General features: G+C 37.0%; 1 protein-coding gene across 1 annotated transcript in view; it reads left to right on the plus strand.

The window, feature by feature from the left end:
* The first annotated feature begins 12187 nt into the window (after positions 1-12187).
* LOC115624689 (ell-associated factor Eaf) overlaps positions 12188-13263 on the plus strand; it is a 48229-nt gene continuing 47153 nt past the window's right edge. Inside the window, exon 1 of the mRNA XM_030519495.1 lies at positions 12188-12320. The gene's annotated coding sequence lies outside the window, so the exon portion shown is untranslated. The remainder of the gene's footprint in view (positions 12321-13263) is intronic.

Genomic DNA, 13263 nt, shown 5'->3' on the forward strand with positions numbered 1-13263 from the left:
TGTTTAGGCGTAACGCCAATATCGAAAGCTACCAGCACTGGCTGCAGGGAAAACAAACGATTAAGATTACAACTGGAAACTAATTGGACGAAGTTCTTGAAAATCTCAACGTTCAAAACGACAACGCTGCGTCGCTTGTTACACCCCAGCAGACCTTGAAGCAATACTGTCTACATTATATGATGATCCAATATAAGGAGGTCACACTGGCATTTAAAAAACTCTGCCAAGAATAAGAAAAAAACAAAGTGGGTCATAACCTTGAAAATAGATATTGAGGTCCATTTAATATGGTTAAAATAGAAAATTATGGTAACATTATAATAAAATTCCATAAAAGCAAAAGGCATAAGTACATAAAGATAATTAAAAAAATTGTTTAACATAATAATTTTATTTCCGATTCATGCAAATGAATGCCATGCATAAAAAAATACGCAAATAAATAATTGAAGTGATATGCACAATTCTGTATCCGAGCAGAACTCTTGCCAGGAGGATCAATTTGTTGCCTGAGTATTTTCTTGTACTCTGAAAGGCTATATTGTATGAAAACCAGTGCTGTTCCCCTCGTTGGGATCTGGATGTATTGAAGAACTTCCTGGCATTTTTCCTTAAATGTATGATCTGTAAACGAGTGTTTGGAGAGAACTCTAAATTTTGCTCTCAAATTGCTGTTGTCACCAATAGGAAGTAGAAAAATGTTTATCTTTTTCTTAGTATAGCTCAATACATATTTCCAATTTTTAAAGAGTCCTTTTATAATAAAAATACAAATTTGTTGTCCCAAAAAGCGTTGTGAATTTTGTCAATCATTTTCAAAGTCCTGAATTTCAAAAAAGGCAGTATGTATTGTACTGAAGGCTTTGTTTGATCTTAATTTCAGTATATACACTTACTGCTTCGTTTCCCTTGGCCTGCCAACACTTTTTTGTAAATCCTTTCAGAATTGAGACAAAAATTTGGCAAGTCTCGTTATTTTGTTCGCTTGTCAAATTACACCAACAAATATAAGACAAGTGCCGTTGCTTTTTTACCTACTTTTTCAGACTATTGTCGTAAAATGTTGCTTTTGCTTGTGTTAAATGTGCAGTGGAAAACTTTAATTGTGTTTCAAAAATATTGCAACAAATAAAAAGGAAACAATAAATTGTACATTAATTTTGTTTTAATTAAATAATTTTACAATTTCAGAATTACTTTAAATAATATTATGTCCTTGTAAAATCTATTGTGACTGCTGTCTTGGTTCAGCAAAAGACAAAATTCGCTGCTGTTTAAAAAGAGTATATATCACAATTTATAAAACAATTTGTTCTGACTGACTGATTGATTGGGGATCAACGCACATCCCAAACGGTAAAAGCTAGGAAGCTGAAATTTGCACACAAGTTTCCTTTCATATTGTAGATTGGCGATAGGAATTGGAAAATTCGAGCTTCAAAGGAGGAAAACAGGCTCCAAAGTTTGCATGAAAAATCCGCGTTTTTCAACCTATCGAATTTAAGCTTAGTATGTGAATGAAAAATTCCAAGAAAACTGTATACTCGGTTTTTTTATATTTTTCTTGGGGATTGAAATATGGGAGTTTTCCTGAAAAAATGTTGGGACACAATAGGAAACCGCGTCAACAAGCCACAGCCCAAACGGCAAGAGCTAGAAAGCTTAAATTTGGGCTCAAGTATCCTATCATAGTGGAAAAAGGAAAATTCTGCTCCAAAGGCGGGAAACGAGCTCCAAAGCTTGTTTGAAAGTTCTCCATTTTTCCACCGATTAGCTTTAAATCTGTTTTTTATAATCTATAAAATACAATACAAAGAAGACAAACTGCATACTCGATTTTTTTAAATTTGTCTTGGAGTTGGAGTTTTCATTATTGGGGTTTTAGTATTTCTTCACTATTTTCCAAATGAAAAGTTTCTGTTATATACGTTGTCCGATCAATTTCAAAATTGGTGTCCGTAATCAACGTAACTATTAATACAAATTGGCATTCAACGATTTTGAAAATAACGAAATATGTTTCTTACTTGTTGTTGGGTCAAACTAACCACACCCTAAGTTAAAAACAAGTAAAAAAGCTAAAGTCGGGTGTCCCGACTTTGAAATACTCTGTACATATGTTTACAATAATTATAGAAAATAAAAAAATTAAGAAAATAAAAAAAAAAATTGATCGATTTTACCTCTCTCGGTATTCGAACTCACGTAAAGGGTTTATAATTTCACATTTACATAGCAATTGCGCCTGTGTGAGTGTATGTATGCCTATGCGCATCTATTCGTGTCTGTGTAAGCATTTTCGCAGTCAACCAAACAGCAACATCAACAACAGCCCCGGGCAGCGCTTGAGCAGCGCTGCAGCAGCAAATATATTTATGGCTATAACTTCTTGTTAAATCGGTCTATCATAGTGAAACTTGGCATACGGACACATAATAACTAACTGGGGATATTTGCAAAATTTTAGTTTGAAATTCCAAGAATTACGGGAGTTACGATTTGCTGGGTAGAGGGGGGAGGGAGGGAAATTCCAAAATATACATTTTCTGCGTATTCACATAAGGCATATGGGACTAAAATTTGGTGTTCCTATGTCTTATAGTCTCCGAGATATAGGCGATTATACGAATGGAAAATCGGGAAAACCCCCATAGGGGGGAAGTGGGGGGAAAATCAAAAAAATAAAACAAACTCGTATAGAATACACACATAACGCATCTTTGTGCAAAATTTGGTGTCTCTATCTCTTATAGTCTCTGAGATCCAGGTGTTCATACGGACGGACAGACGGACAGACTGACAGACGGACAGACAGACAGACAGGGCAAGATCGACTCGTCTCGTCATGCTGATCAAGAATATATATACTTTGTGGGGTCTGCCACGCCTCCTTCTGCCTGTTACATTTTTCAGCTCCCGCAAACCTAATATACTTCTGTACATTTCATGTACAGAGTATAAATATTATACTTTCTAAACCCTTACATTTGAATTCACCACTCTGTAATTTGAACTCTAATGCATCAGTACGAAAATACCAATAAACAGTTTGTAATCAACTCTTGAAGAAGAACCACTGTCTATCGCATACAAGTATTTGGTTATGTGTTAATTGCATTTCAGTTTGTGTTCGAGCTAATTCGCACACCGCCCAGACCTGAAGTTTCATGTTGGCAAGGAAAGCGCTCCTTGACACAACACTTGCCATATGCAGCAATAACAAATAACAAAGAACGCAAATGTCAAATAGTTGAATAATTTCATAAGAATTATCGATGGCACTATTGATACTACCTAGCATTTTTGACTCGAGCATTCAATTAATTTGTAATTGCTGATGTTTTCTTAAATCACAAATAGTGGATAAACTAGTTAGTTAGGGTGGACCGACACGGTTGTGTTCGCCGGATGCGGATCATAAATTTAAATCCTTAAGTATTTGGGATATCTTCCTGTTTTGATCGCCATTGAAGGCTAATACAGTGAAGTAACGTAAAGCTGAGTTAAACGGCGCAATTATTTTGTTTGGCGCTGCTGTTAATTCTTTCGAAGTGGGCCTTTTTCAGCCAAGCGTCGACGCGCACCACAAGCGCCTCCACGATCCAGATTTGTTGCTGCAGCCACTTCGAGAGAGAGACACTGAATGCCAGTCCAAGATGCCTTTTGTGAATACGCAGAATAAGTCGGGATACCCGATTTTAGCTTTTTTACTTGTTTTATATATATATATATATATATATATATATATATATATATATATATATATATATATATATATATATATATATATATATACATATTTTTTTTAAATTATTATAATTAAAATAAGGCCACTTTATTTGATTTAATAACTATTTAAAAGACTTGAGTTAATAGTTGTCCAATATTTGAGTTAATAGTTGTCTCGCTCTCTTCTTTCAGACTCTTTTACGCTCTCAGCTATATAAAATGAGAACGACAAGTGAATCTAGCATGCTCTTGTGTTCATTCTCTTTGATTTGTTTTAACTTTTATTTACGAACCTTTTTGGGAAATAGTCACAACTGAACCGTTCACTACGTTTTTTGAATAAATCGTTCTCAGTTCAACCAAGAACCAGTTTTTTGTTTCCCTTTTATTCTGATTATTTACTGAACGTTTCGTCACTAACCATACAACATATAGATGCTTCATACAACGAAAACGTCCCATCAAAATTGTGAGCGACAGCTCCCATAGCTGTTCGGGTATTTGCCGAATGGGAGCTGTCGCACTTCGGCTATCCCGACTGGGAGCTGTGGCATTCGTGGTCTCTGTGAGCGATTTCATTTCATTCGCAGAGAGGCAGTCAACAGTGACGGTCGATCTGTGCCGCTTATGCTCTTTGAATGTGTGCGTGCACATGTATACGTTTATATGTATTTATTCTTTTGCTGTTTTGCGAGCAGTAGCTTCGCCTGCTACATGGGCATGAGAATTTTAATTCAACTTGAAGTGTGTGTAACGGGTTTTGTGTGTGTGAATTACTGAGCGTTTGGGCTGAGCATTTCATTTTTCAGTTCATCTACTGATTCTCAAAATATGAACTGACAATCGGATTGCTCTCTGTAAACTTGTCATTAAACGAGCGTAAGACAAACAGCTCGACGCAAAACACTCAACCGAAAACAAAAACGAAGACAAACGAAGTGTTCTGCTCAGAACGAGATCAAGCATGCCTGTTTTTTTTTTTGGTTATGTTCGTGAGCAGACCGCAAAGGGAAAAACGGTTAACAGTTATCTGCAAGCTCTGGTATTTTGGAATTTCCCTCCCTCCCCCTTCTCCAGCGCAAATCGTAACTCCCGTTATTCTTGGAATTTCGAACTCAAATTTAGTCATTATGTGTCCGTATGCCAAGTTTAATCATGATAGACCGATTTAACAAGAAGTTATAGACAAATATATTTAATGCCTGCGTGGGCAGCGCTGCCAAACCGCTGCCCGCAGCTGTTGTTGATGCAAATGCTTTGGTTGACTGCAAACATACTTACACATTGTAACGTTGCTCTGGCCCGGGTATACTCGTCAGCCAGAGTCGCTGCAAAATTCTTGGTTTGGTTCCCCAGAAATAAAGCGAGCCCGCAGTTACCACTCAAATATGATGCTTTGTGTTTTATTTCTCCAAATCAAATAGGAGGGTGCGCTTCAATGCGCGTTCGTTTGCCTCTCCAACAGAACTAACTCCAAAACTCTCTTTAACTTGCAACTACTTATACCTACTTAAAACTACTCATCGGCATCGTGACGACGCGTTGCGTAGGTGGCAGCCGTGTGTCGTTACAACATAAACATACATACACTCACATAGACGCAATTGCTTTGTATGTGTACAATTATATATACAGAGTATTTCAAAGTCGGGACACCCGACTTTAGCTTTTTTACTTGTTTATTATTATTATTTTATTTTTTATATATGTTACATTATTTATCCGTCTGATATGCCTCGACGCAGTCGTCAGTCTGCTTCTCAACGGGCTCGAAACCGCCGATTGAGAAATAGGGGAAATAGTGAAGAGCAAGAACAAGATACGTTACATAGACAAGACATGCGAATGGACTTAGATAGATAGGCAAAATACGGTTTTCTAGGCAAACGAACAGACACAGATTATGGACGTTAGAGGACGGAGACCTGGGGACGCAGGGTTTTGGTAGAATGAACCGGCAGCCGATACTCTGCGTCGAGCAAATCGTAGGTTAGACAAAGACTTTAGAGCTAACGAACAAAGGGGGGACGCCGATAGGAGGGCTTCAGTAAGAGCCGATGTTGAACGCCGTATAATAGAAAGAGAGCAGGATAGGGTAAATAGGTCTCAAGTTAGGGACAATCCTATTAGAAGGATTAGCGCACGGTTGTTAGCACGACAAGCAGCGGTAGATGCCTCGAGGAGAATTAGCCAAAGAGTTAGTGGATATAGGAGAGCAGAGAATCGGCAAAATGCTTCCCAAAATAAAGAGGAACAACCAAATATCTCTCAGGATGTTACTATACCCAGCAATATAGATGCTCAGTTAGCAAGTTATAATAGAACTGTGAAGCTGGGACCAGACCAAATTTGCGTTTGCTGTAAACTCTTATGGTTTCCTCACCAAATGGTTAGCTCGGAATGTTATTGAGAGCAACGACTTTAGTGCGGACATTTTAATTCTTTCCTTCTGTTGACGGTACTTTCAAGTTTTGCAAAACATATGCCCGCAGTATTAAATCTGGTAAAAAACCCAAATTTTTCCATTTCTAATGGCTAATTTGCCCGATTGCCTTAAATGGTTTACTCCTTTAGAGGAACGCCTTATTTCTCCTCGCCTTCCATTTATGATTATTAAGTCTTAAGGCTTTCAGCACCAGAGTGCTATTAAAGGACCTGTAGTAAATGTTCCCATACCGGTAAGCAATGTCGTGACTTTCCTCACACGAGCTTTCCATGAAGCCGAGGTCGTCTGGCTCTACCTCAAACGTAGAATGGAATATTCCCATGATTTCATGGCTAAAACCATTAGGCCCTCAAAAAATTGCAGATGCAATTAGATATTTAGTTAATACAGAGCTTTATAGAAAGCATAATGTAGTAGGTAATGAACAGTGGATGTCTGATTTTGCATCCGAGACTGTTCCCTTCATAGTTTCTCAAGGAGATGCAGATTTAGTGGAGGGATTTATGCGAAGAGTTCTCGAACCATCCCATATTGATGAAGATGTGGAAATAGAGGAGCTCAATCCTGGGTGTCAAGAAACTCTGCTTAAGATTAATAAAAAAAAAATGTTGCCATGCAAAGAATCACAATTGCTCGTGGCGAAGGCCAAAGAAGAGTTAGTGTAGATACTTTTACACCTTGATACTTTTACTATCCGTGCGGTTGCACGATCTGTCCTTTTATTCAAAACTCACGCTATGTTGTAGGGCAGCAGCTGATGTAGAACTGTAGAAATGTAGAAATTATCCTTCAATTACAAAAAGTTAGAGGTGATTCATATTCGAAAAAATACTTCAATATGCTTAAGAAAGCAAAGCGCCCCTCATGGCATAACAGCTACTAACGCCCTTAATGATGATCATATGGATCATCTGATTCGTATTCGGACATCACCTGCTCATTGGGAAGCAAAAAAAAGAAGGTTATGGCCATGATTCGTCAATTCGGCCTACCTTTTTTCTTTATCACCATGTCGGCTGCTGAGACGAGCTGGACTGAGCTGCTTGTCATTTTAAAAAGAACAGTAGATAGGCAAGACAGAAAGACAGAGAAAACTGATCTAATTTTAAGATTAGGCGAAAAAGCGCTCCTAATTAGAGCAGACCCTGTGACTTGCGCTAGGTATTTGGCCTTTCGAAATAGGCAGATACTGAAAGTCATGAAGAATAAGGGCGTCTTTTTGGTGAGCATAACGTTGTTAGGTAAGTTAGGTTAGTTCTTCCCATATACGTGGCATGTTCTGGCTTAAAATGCCCCGGCCGTGGACTTCGACAATGAAGCACCTATTTCTCCAGTAATAGCCATCATTTATCATTTCGTTAGCACAGATATAACAAATACTGCATTAGCTCAGTTTATAAAATACCAAAAGCATAATCATGGGCATTCATGCATCCGAGAAGTTAGACGAAACTCTTTTTGTCGCTTTGGTATTCCATATCCTCCAATGCCCAAAGCAGAAATTTTGGAGTCACTGCCTGAAGAAACTGGTAACATTTCTCTTCAACGCGAAAATTTAAAGAAAATTCAAAATGCTTTAAATTTCCCGTTTAACTCTAATACTATTGGTCACTTGAGCATATTCGAAAATTTTCTCTCTCACGATCAAGTGAGCCTCAGCTACGAGGACTATAAATATGCTCTTAGGTCTTATATCAGCAATTTTTCAGTCCCTCTCACATATTTATAATCGGAGACCTGGTTGCAACCCCACAACTGCAAAAATTTTACTGTGCCCACCCACAGGAAAAACAGCATTTGGAATTGGGGGTTCCACCCTTCATTCCATGTTTTCACTTCCAGTGAACCAGTCCGGGTCGTCATTTAAAGATTTAGGTGCAAATTTGTTAAATCTCCTGCGTTCGAGATTCATTGATCTTAAACTTCTTATAATTGACGAAATTTCAATGGTCGGTGCCAAAATGTTTTCACAATTGGATAGTCCTCAAACAAATTTTCGATGACAGAAATGTCCCATTTGGAGGAATATCTGTTATAGCTTACGGCGATCTCAGACAACTACGTCTTGTAGGAGATCGATGGATATTCAAATCCACTTTTTTGAACTCATAGAGATAATGCGACAGAGAGACGAAAGCCTTTGAAAAACACTTAATAACATGGCATCCGATCAAATGTCGTCAGAGAATATTAGTTTGTTTAGGTCCAAAATTTTCAGTGTCCGTGAGGTTCCAGGTGATGCAATTCATCTGTTTCTTAGAAATGAAGATACAAATGCTTTTAACACTGTAAAATTGCAATCGATTGCTACAGAACAGCATATTTCAGTTGCTCTTGATTTCATCAAGGCCGCACACCTGAATGGTGAAAGTAAGCAAAAAAAATTAGAATCCGTCAAGAATTTTAAATCTTCTCAAACTCAAGGGTTGTCCACAACTCTGATTTTGAAAGTCAGTGCAAAGTATATGATGACGGTCAATGTAGATACAGCAGATGGTCTTGTCAATGGAGCCACAGGCGTTTTAATGGAAGTAGGATTCAATGCACCCATTTCCCCTCATATTCTTTGGTTTAAATTCTTAGATGACAGTGTAGGAGTAAATGCTCGAGCTAAGTGTTCACATCGCGTAGAGCCTTCTTGGACCCCAGTTTTGAAAACGACTAAAAGTTTTCAGTATTTATGAAATGAGCAAATTACTTTTGACCGCAATCAATTTCTAGTTATAGCCGCAGAAGTTACTTCACACTCACTTTGACAATCTATTTGAAAATTCAATTTTCAATGTTTTCTTTCACAATACGGAAAGTTTGCACTGTCACATTAGCGATATTTGCTCAGATCAGCTAATGCTGATATAATCTTATGTTTAGTTGAGGCTTCCACATACTCAAACGAAACATGTGAAATTCCTGCCTTTACCAGTGCAGTGCGCCTAGATTGTCCGCAAGTAACTGGTACACCCCGACCAAAAAGAGGCATTCTTGTATTCGTTAGGAATGAAATATTTGAGAATGTTAGTCTTTGCTTCAGTGGTCGGTACTTTGCTAATTCCGAAAAATGTACGTTCTGCAGTATTTGAGTGTGCCGTGTTAAAATATAGGTCTTTAGGTTTAAAACAGAGTTTGAGAATTTATTTCGGAACTTTCCATGTTTAGATGAGTGTTAGGAGATTTTAATATTTGCCTACGGTCTCTGTCAGGGTGCAGTAGGAGCATGTATGATTTTTTAGGTAGTCATAGTTTTCGATTTTTGTTCGATTTGAATACGTCTACGACCAAAAGTGATACACATATTGATTGGGCGTTTCAAATATTTCAGATCGCAGGGCCCCAGCGCGCACCTATGAAATGATTTATCTCCACCATAGTGGAATTAAAGTTAGTTTGCAGGAGAATTAAGATTTGTATAATTTAATTATTTATTACTTATTTATTTATTTATATTTATTTTATTTTTTAAATTTATTTAATATGCTTAATTTATTTTAATTTTTAAATTTATTAAGTATTTATTAATAACATACTTTTTTTTAGTTTTGGGGAACATAGGAGTTGTATTTGCACAACTTAAGTCGACTTGTAGGTCTGCAAAAAAAAAAAATAGTTTTTGCTAAAGGACCCCATTGCGTTAGTAATGGCCCCCCCTTGGTGTTCCCTGGGTACCGATTAAATTCATTAATCGGGAGCCAATTCGAGCGGCTACACTAACATAATCATATATATATACAAATTAATATAATGTACTTACCTATGAAAAACAAGTAAAAAGGTTGAAGTCGGGTGTCCCGACTTTGAAATACTCTGCACATTTGTTTAAATTAACTATAGATATATAAACAAGAGAGAACGCTACAGTCGAGCAAGCCCGACAGTAAAATACCCTGTACTCTCCACAAAAAGGAAAAATTAAAAAAAAAATTTTTTTTTAATTAAATTATTTAAAAATATGAATTAATTAATTAATTAAAATTAATTAATTAAATTAAATTAGAATACATGTTTATGTTCAGTTTTAACAGCATACATTTACATCACGTACCTATGCGTGTTTATATGCGTGTATGTATGCAGCACAAAGTTGAACCAAAGCAGCAACAACAACAACAGCTGCGGGCAGCGCTGCCGACAGAGCTGCAGGCAGCGCACTTACTTATGGCTATAACTTTCTTCAGAATTGACCTATCATGATGAAATTTAACACACGGACACATTAGTACTAACTGGGGTGTATCAGAAAAAATAAACAAACTCGATCTGCCTAGGCCTTATAGGAACCTTGATACCAATTTTGGTTATCCTAGCTCTTGTACTTACTGAGATCCTTGCGCTCATACAGACAGACGGACAGACAGACAGACGGACAGACAGACAGACGGGCATGGCTATATCGACTCGTCTTGTCATCCTGATCAAAAATATATATACTTTGTGGGGTCTGCCACGCCTCTTTCTGCCTGTTACATACATTCGCACAAAACTAGTATACTCTTTCACCCTTTGGGTACAGGGTATAAAAATTAAGAAAATTAAAAAAAATTTAATCGGGTGTATAATTGTACATATACAAAGCAATTGCGTCTATGATAGTGTATAAATGCTTATGCGCGTCTATTTGTGTCTGTGTGAGCATGTTTGCAGTCAACCAAAGCACCAGCATCAACAACAACTGCGGGCAGCGCTTGGGCAGCAAATACTTGTATATTTATGGCTACAACTTCTTACACCTATTATTGTGTCCAGCTGTGTATGTAACACACAGAAGGAGGTCTGACAGACCACACAAAGTATATATATTCTTGATCAGGATGACAAACCGAGTCGATATAGCCATGTCCGTCTTTCTGTCCGTCTGTCTGTATGAACGCAAGGATCTCAGAAAGTATAAGAGCAAGAATAACCAAACATGGTATCCAGATTCTCTTGAGCCCGAGAAAGAACGAGTTTGTTCATTTTTTCATTCCACTCCCAGTCCCCCCCTATTCGTGAGTTTCTATAACTCCCGTAATTCTTGAAATTTTTAACCAATATTTGGTAGTCACATCCAGTGATTATATATCCGTGTACCAAGTTTCATTATAATAAGTTGATTAGAAAGAAAGTTATAGTCATATAACCAGGCCCAAGCTGTGTCCGCATCTGTATTTGTTGCTGCTTTGACATAACTATGTGATGCACACATACATATGTGCAAGTACACAAACACGCATAGACACGATTCTGATGTAAATGTATGTATGAAATATTTTATATTTAATTTAATTAATTATTTAAATTAATTCTTTTTTTTTTATCATTTATTTGTGGAGTATTTAAGAGTTGAGTGACATCAAGACATCTTTTTCTAAAAATGCGCTTAATTTATAAGGTGGGATGCCAAAAGAATGCAATGAAAAATGCCTTGATGTTTGGCTCAATTACAAAGAAACACAGACTTTCTATGGGACAAACAAAATTGGTTTTGTAAAGCTACCGAAGAAAGAAGCAGCGCTGTGCTTTTTTCTTGCTCAGCATACAGCAATAGCGCAGATTGACCGCGTTTGAAGAACATCCGAGCAAGACTTAACGTTTGCTAACTGAAACTGCACGCGCATCAATTCGAGAAAACATATGTAAATTCTGAAGCCATGTCTACGGGGCAGAGCTCCGCTGCTGCCTCCTCGACACTGCGCCGCGATATCGCTAGTTGCAGTTTGAGGTATTCAACAGAAAAAATTTGTAATTTCGTTTTAGTCCAGATTTTGCATAGCAATAAACACCTATTAGTCTAATAAAAAGTTAATTCCATAAAATTAACTTGTAACAAACTTTTTTGTTCACTTCCATCGTTTCAACATCGTTCATAACCGGCGTTACCATGCCAAGGCACTCAATTTAGTTATAGACCGCGTTTGAAGTAAGTAAGAATACATGTAAAATATCGATATCGGAATAAGAAAAAAATATATGTATATTGAAAGTATTGATAACATAATCGATAGTTTGACTTTCTCTTTATATGTGCGCATTGTTTATTATAACAAGAGCCAACAAAAACGTGCGGCGCAATTGCATATTTTGGGATTGGCTGAAAATTAGTATTTTGTATAATTCTAATTCTGTGTACATGTTTTTAAAATAAAGGATAACAAATATTTGTACTTATGTATGTATTTACACCTTTTACTTACATACATACATATGTATGAGTGCACTTGTACATGTGTAAACTGCTTTAATTTGTTCATTTTCGTCCTGATCTTAAACTCCGGACGCAAAAATCTAAGGTATTCATGTTAATATATGTATATACATAGATATTCATGTATGTAGGTACATGCAATGCATACAATAAGTATATGTACAGTGGGCGAGAAAAGTCTACATACGACCCAATAATTTGCTACCTGCCATAACCAAAGGTACTTATTAAAAAACTAACGCAGTTTTGTAGCTTATCTATTTTCAACGAAACAAGTAAGAAATACTAGAGTCGAGCGGGCTCAACTTTTAAATACCTTCTACCCAATCCCAAAAACAAAACCACTAAATAAAAGTTTTAAAAATGTTTAATTAATTAAATTATCAGTTCTAAAGTAGACCAAGATTACCCCCAATTGAACCACCAAGAGTTCTAACTACTGAGTGTAGCTATGTATGTATAAGGGATGATACGACTAGCGCACATTCTGCCTTGAAATATACACACACAAGCATGCCATCATACAAATTTCACACATCAGACATACATATGTACATACATATTCCTGCCTAGCACGGTCGAGAGCTCGGCCGCTGCCTGCCTGCTCACAACTGCACACCGCCTCTGCCGACCTGAACGATACTGCTCCGGGCAGCGCTGCATGTGTGTGGAGCAGTGTGCTGAACCCTGATATATGTAAATATAAATGAAATGCAAATTAATTTATAACAATTTCACTTTTTTTATGTTTTGGATTTATAATAAAATTAAAAATTTATTCCTTTATGTAATTATTATTGGAACTGATTTTTAAATGTACTGTTTTTTCCATTGCTTTGCGCAATTCGTCTCCTTCTAAGCCTCCAGTCGCAGTAGAATCTACTCTTGCCTTTTTATTTGTTGCAAT

This window comes from Scaptodrosophila lebanonensis, unplaced genomic scaffold (assembly GCF_003285725.1).
Source record: "Scaptodrosophila lebanonensis strain 11010-0011.00,11010-0021.00 unplaced genomic scaffold, SlebRS2 tig00000061-arrow-pilon, whole genome shotgun sequence".
Lineage (NCBI taxonomy): Eukaryota > Metazoa > Arthropoda > Insecta > Diptera > Drosophilidae > Scaptodrosophila > Scaptodrosophila lebanonensis.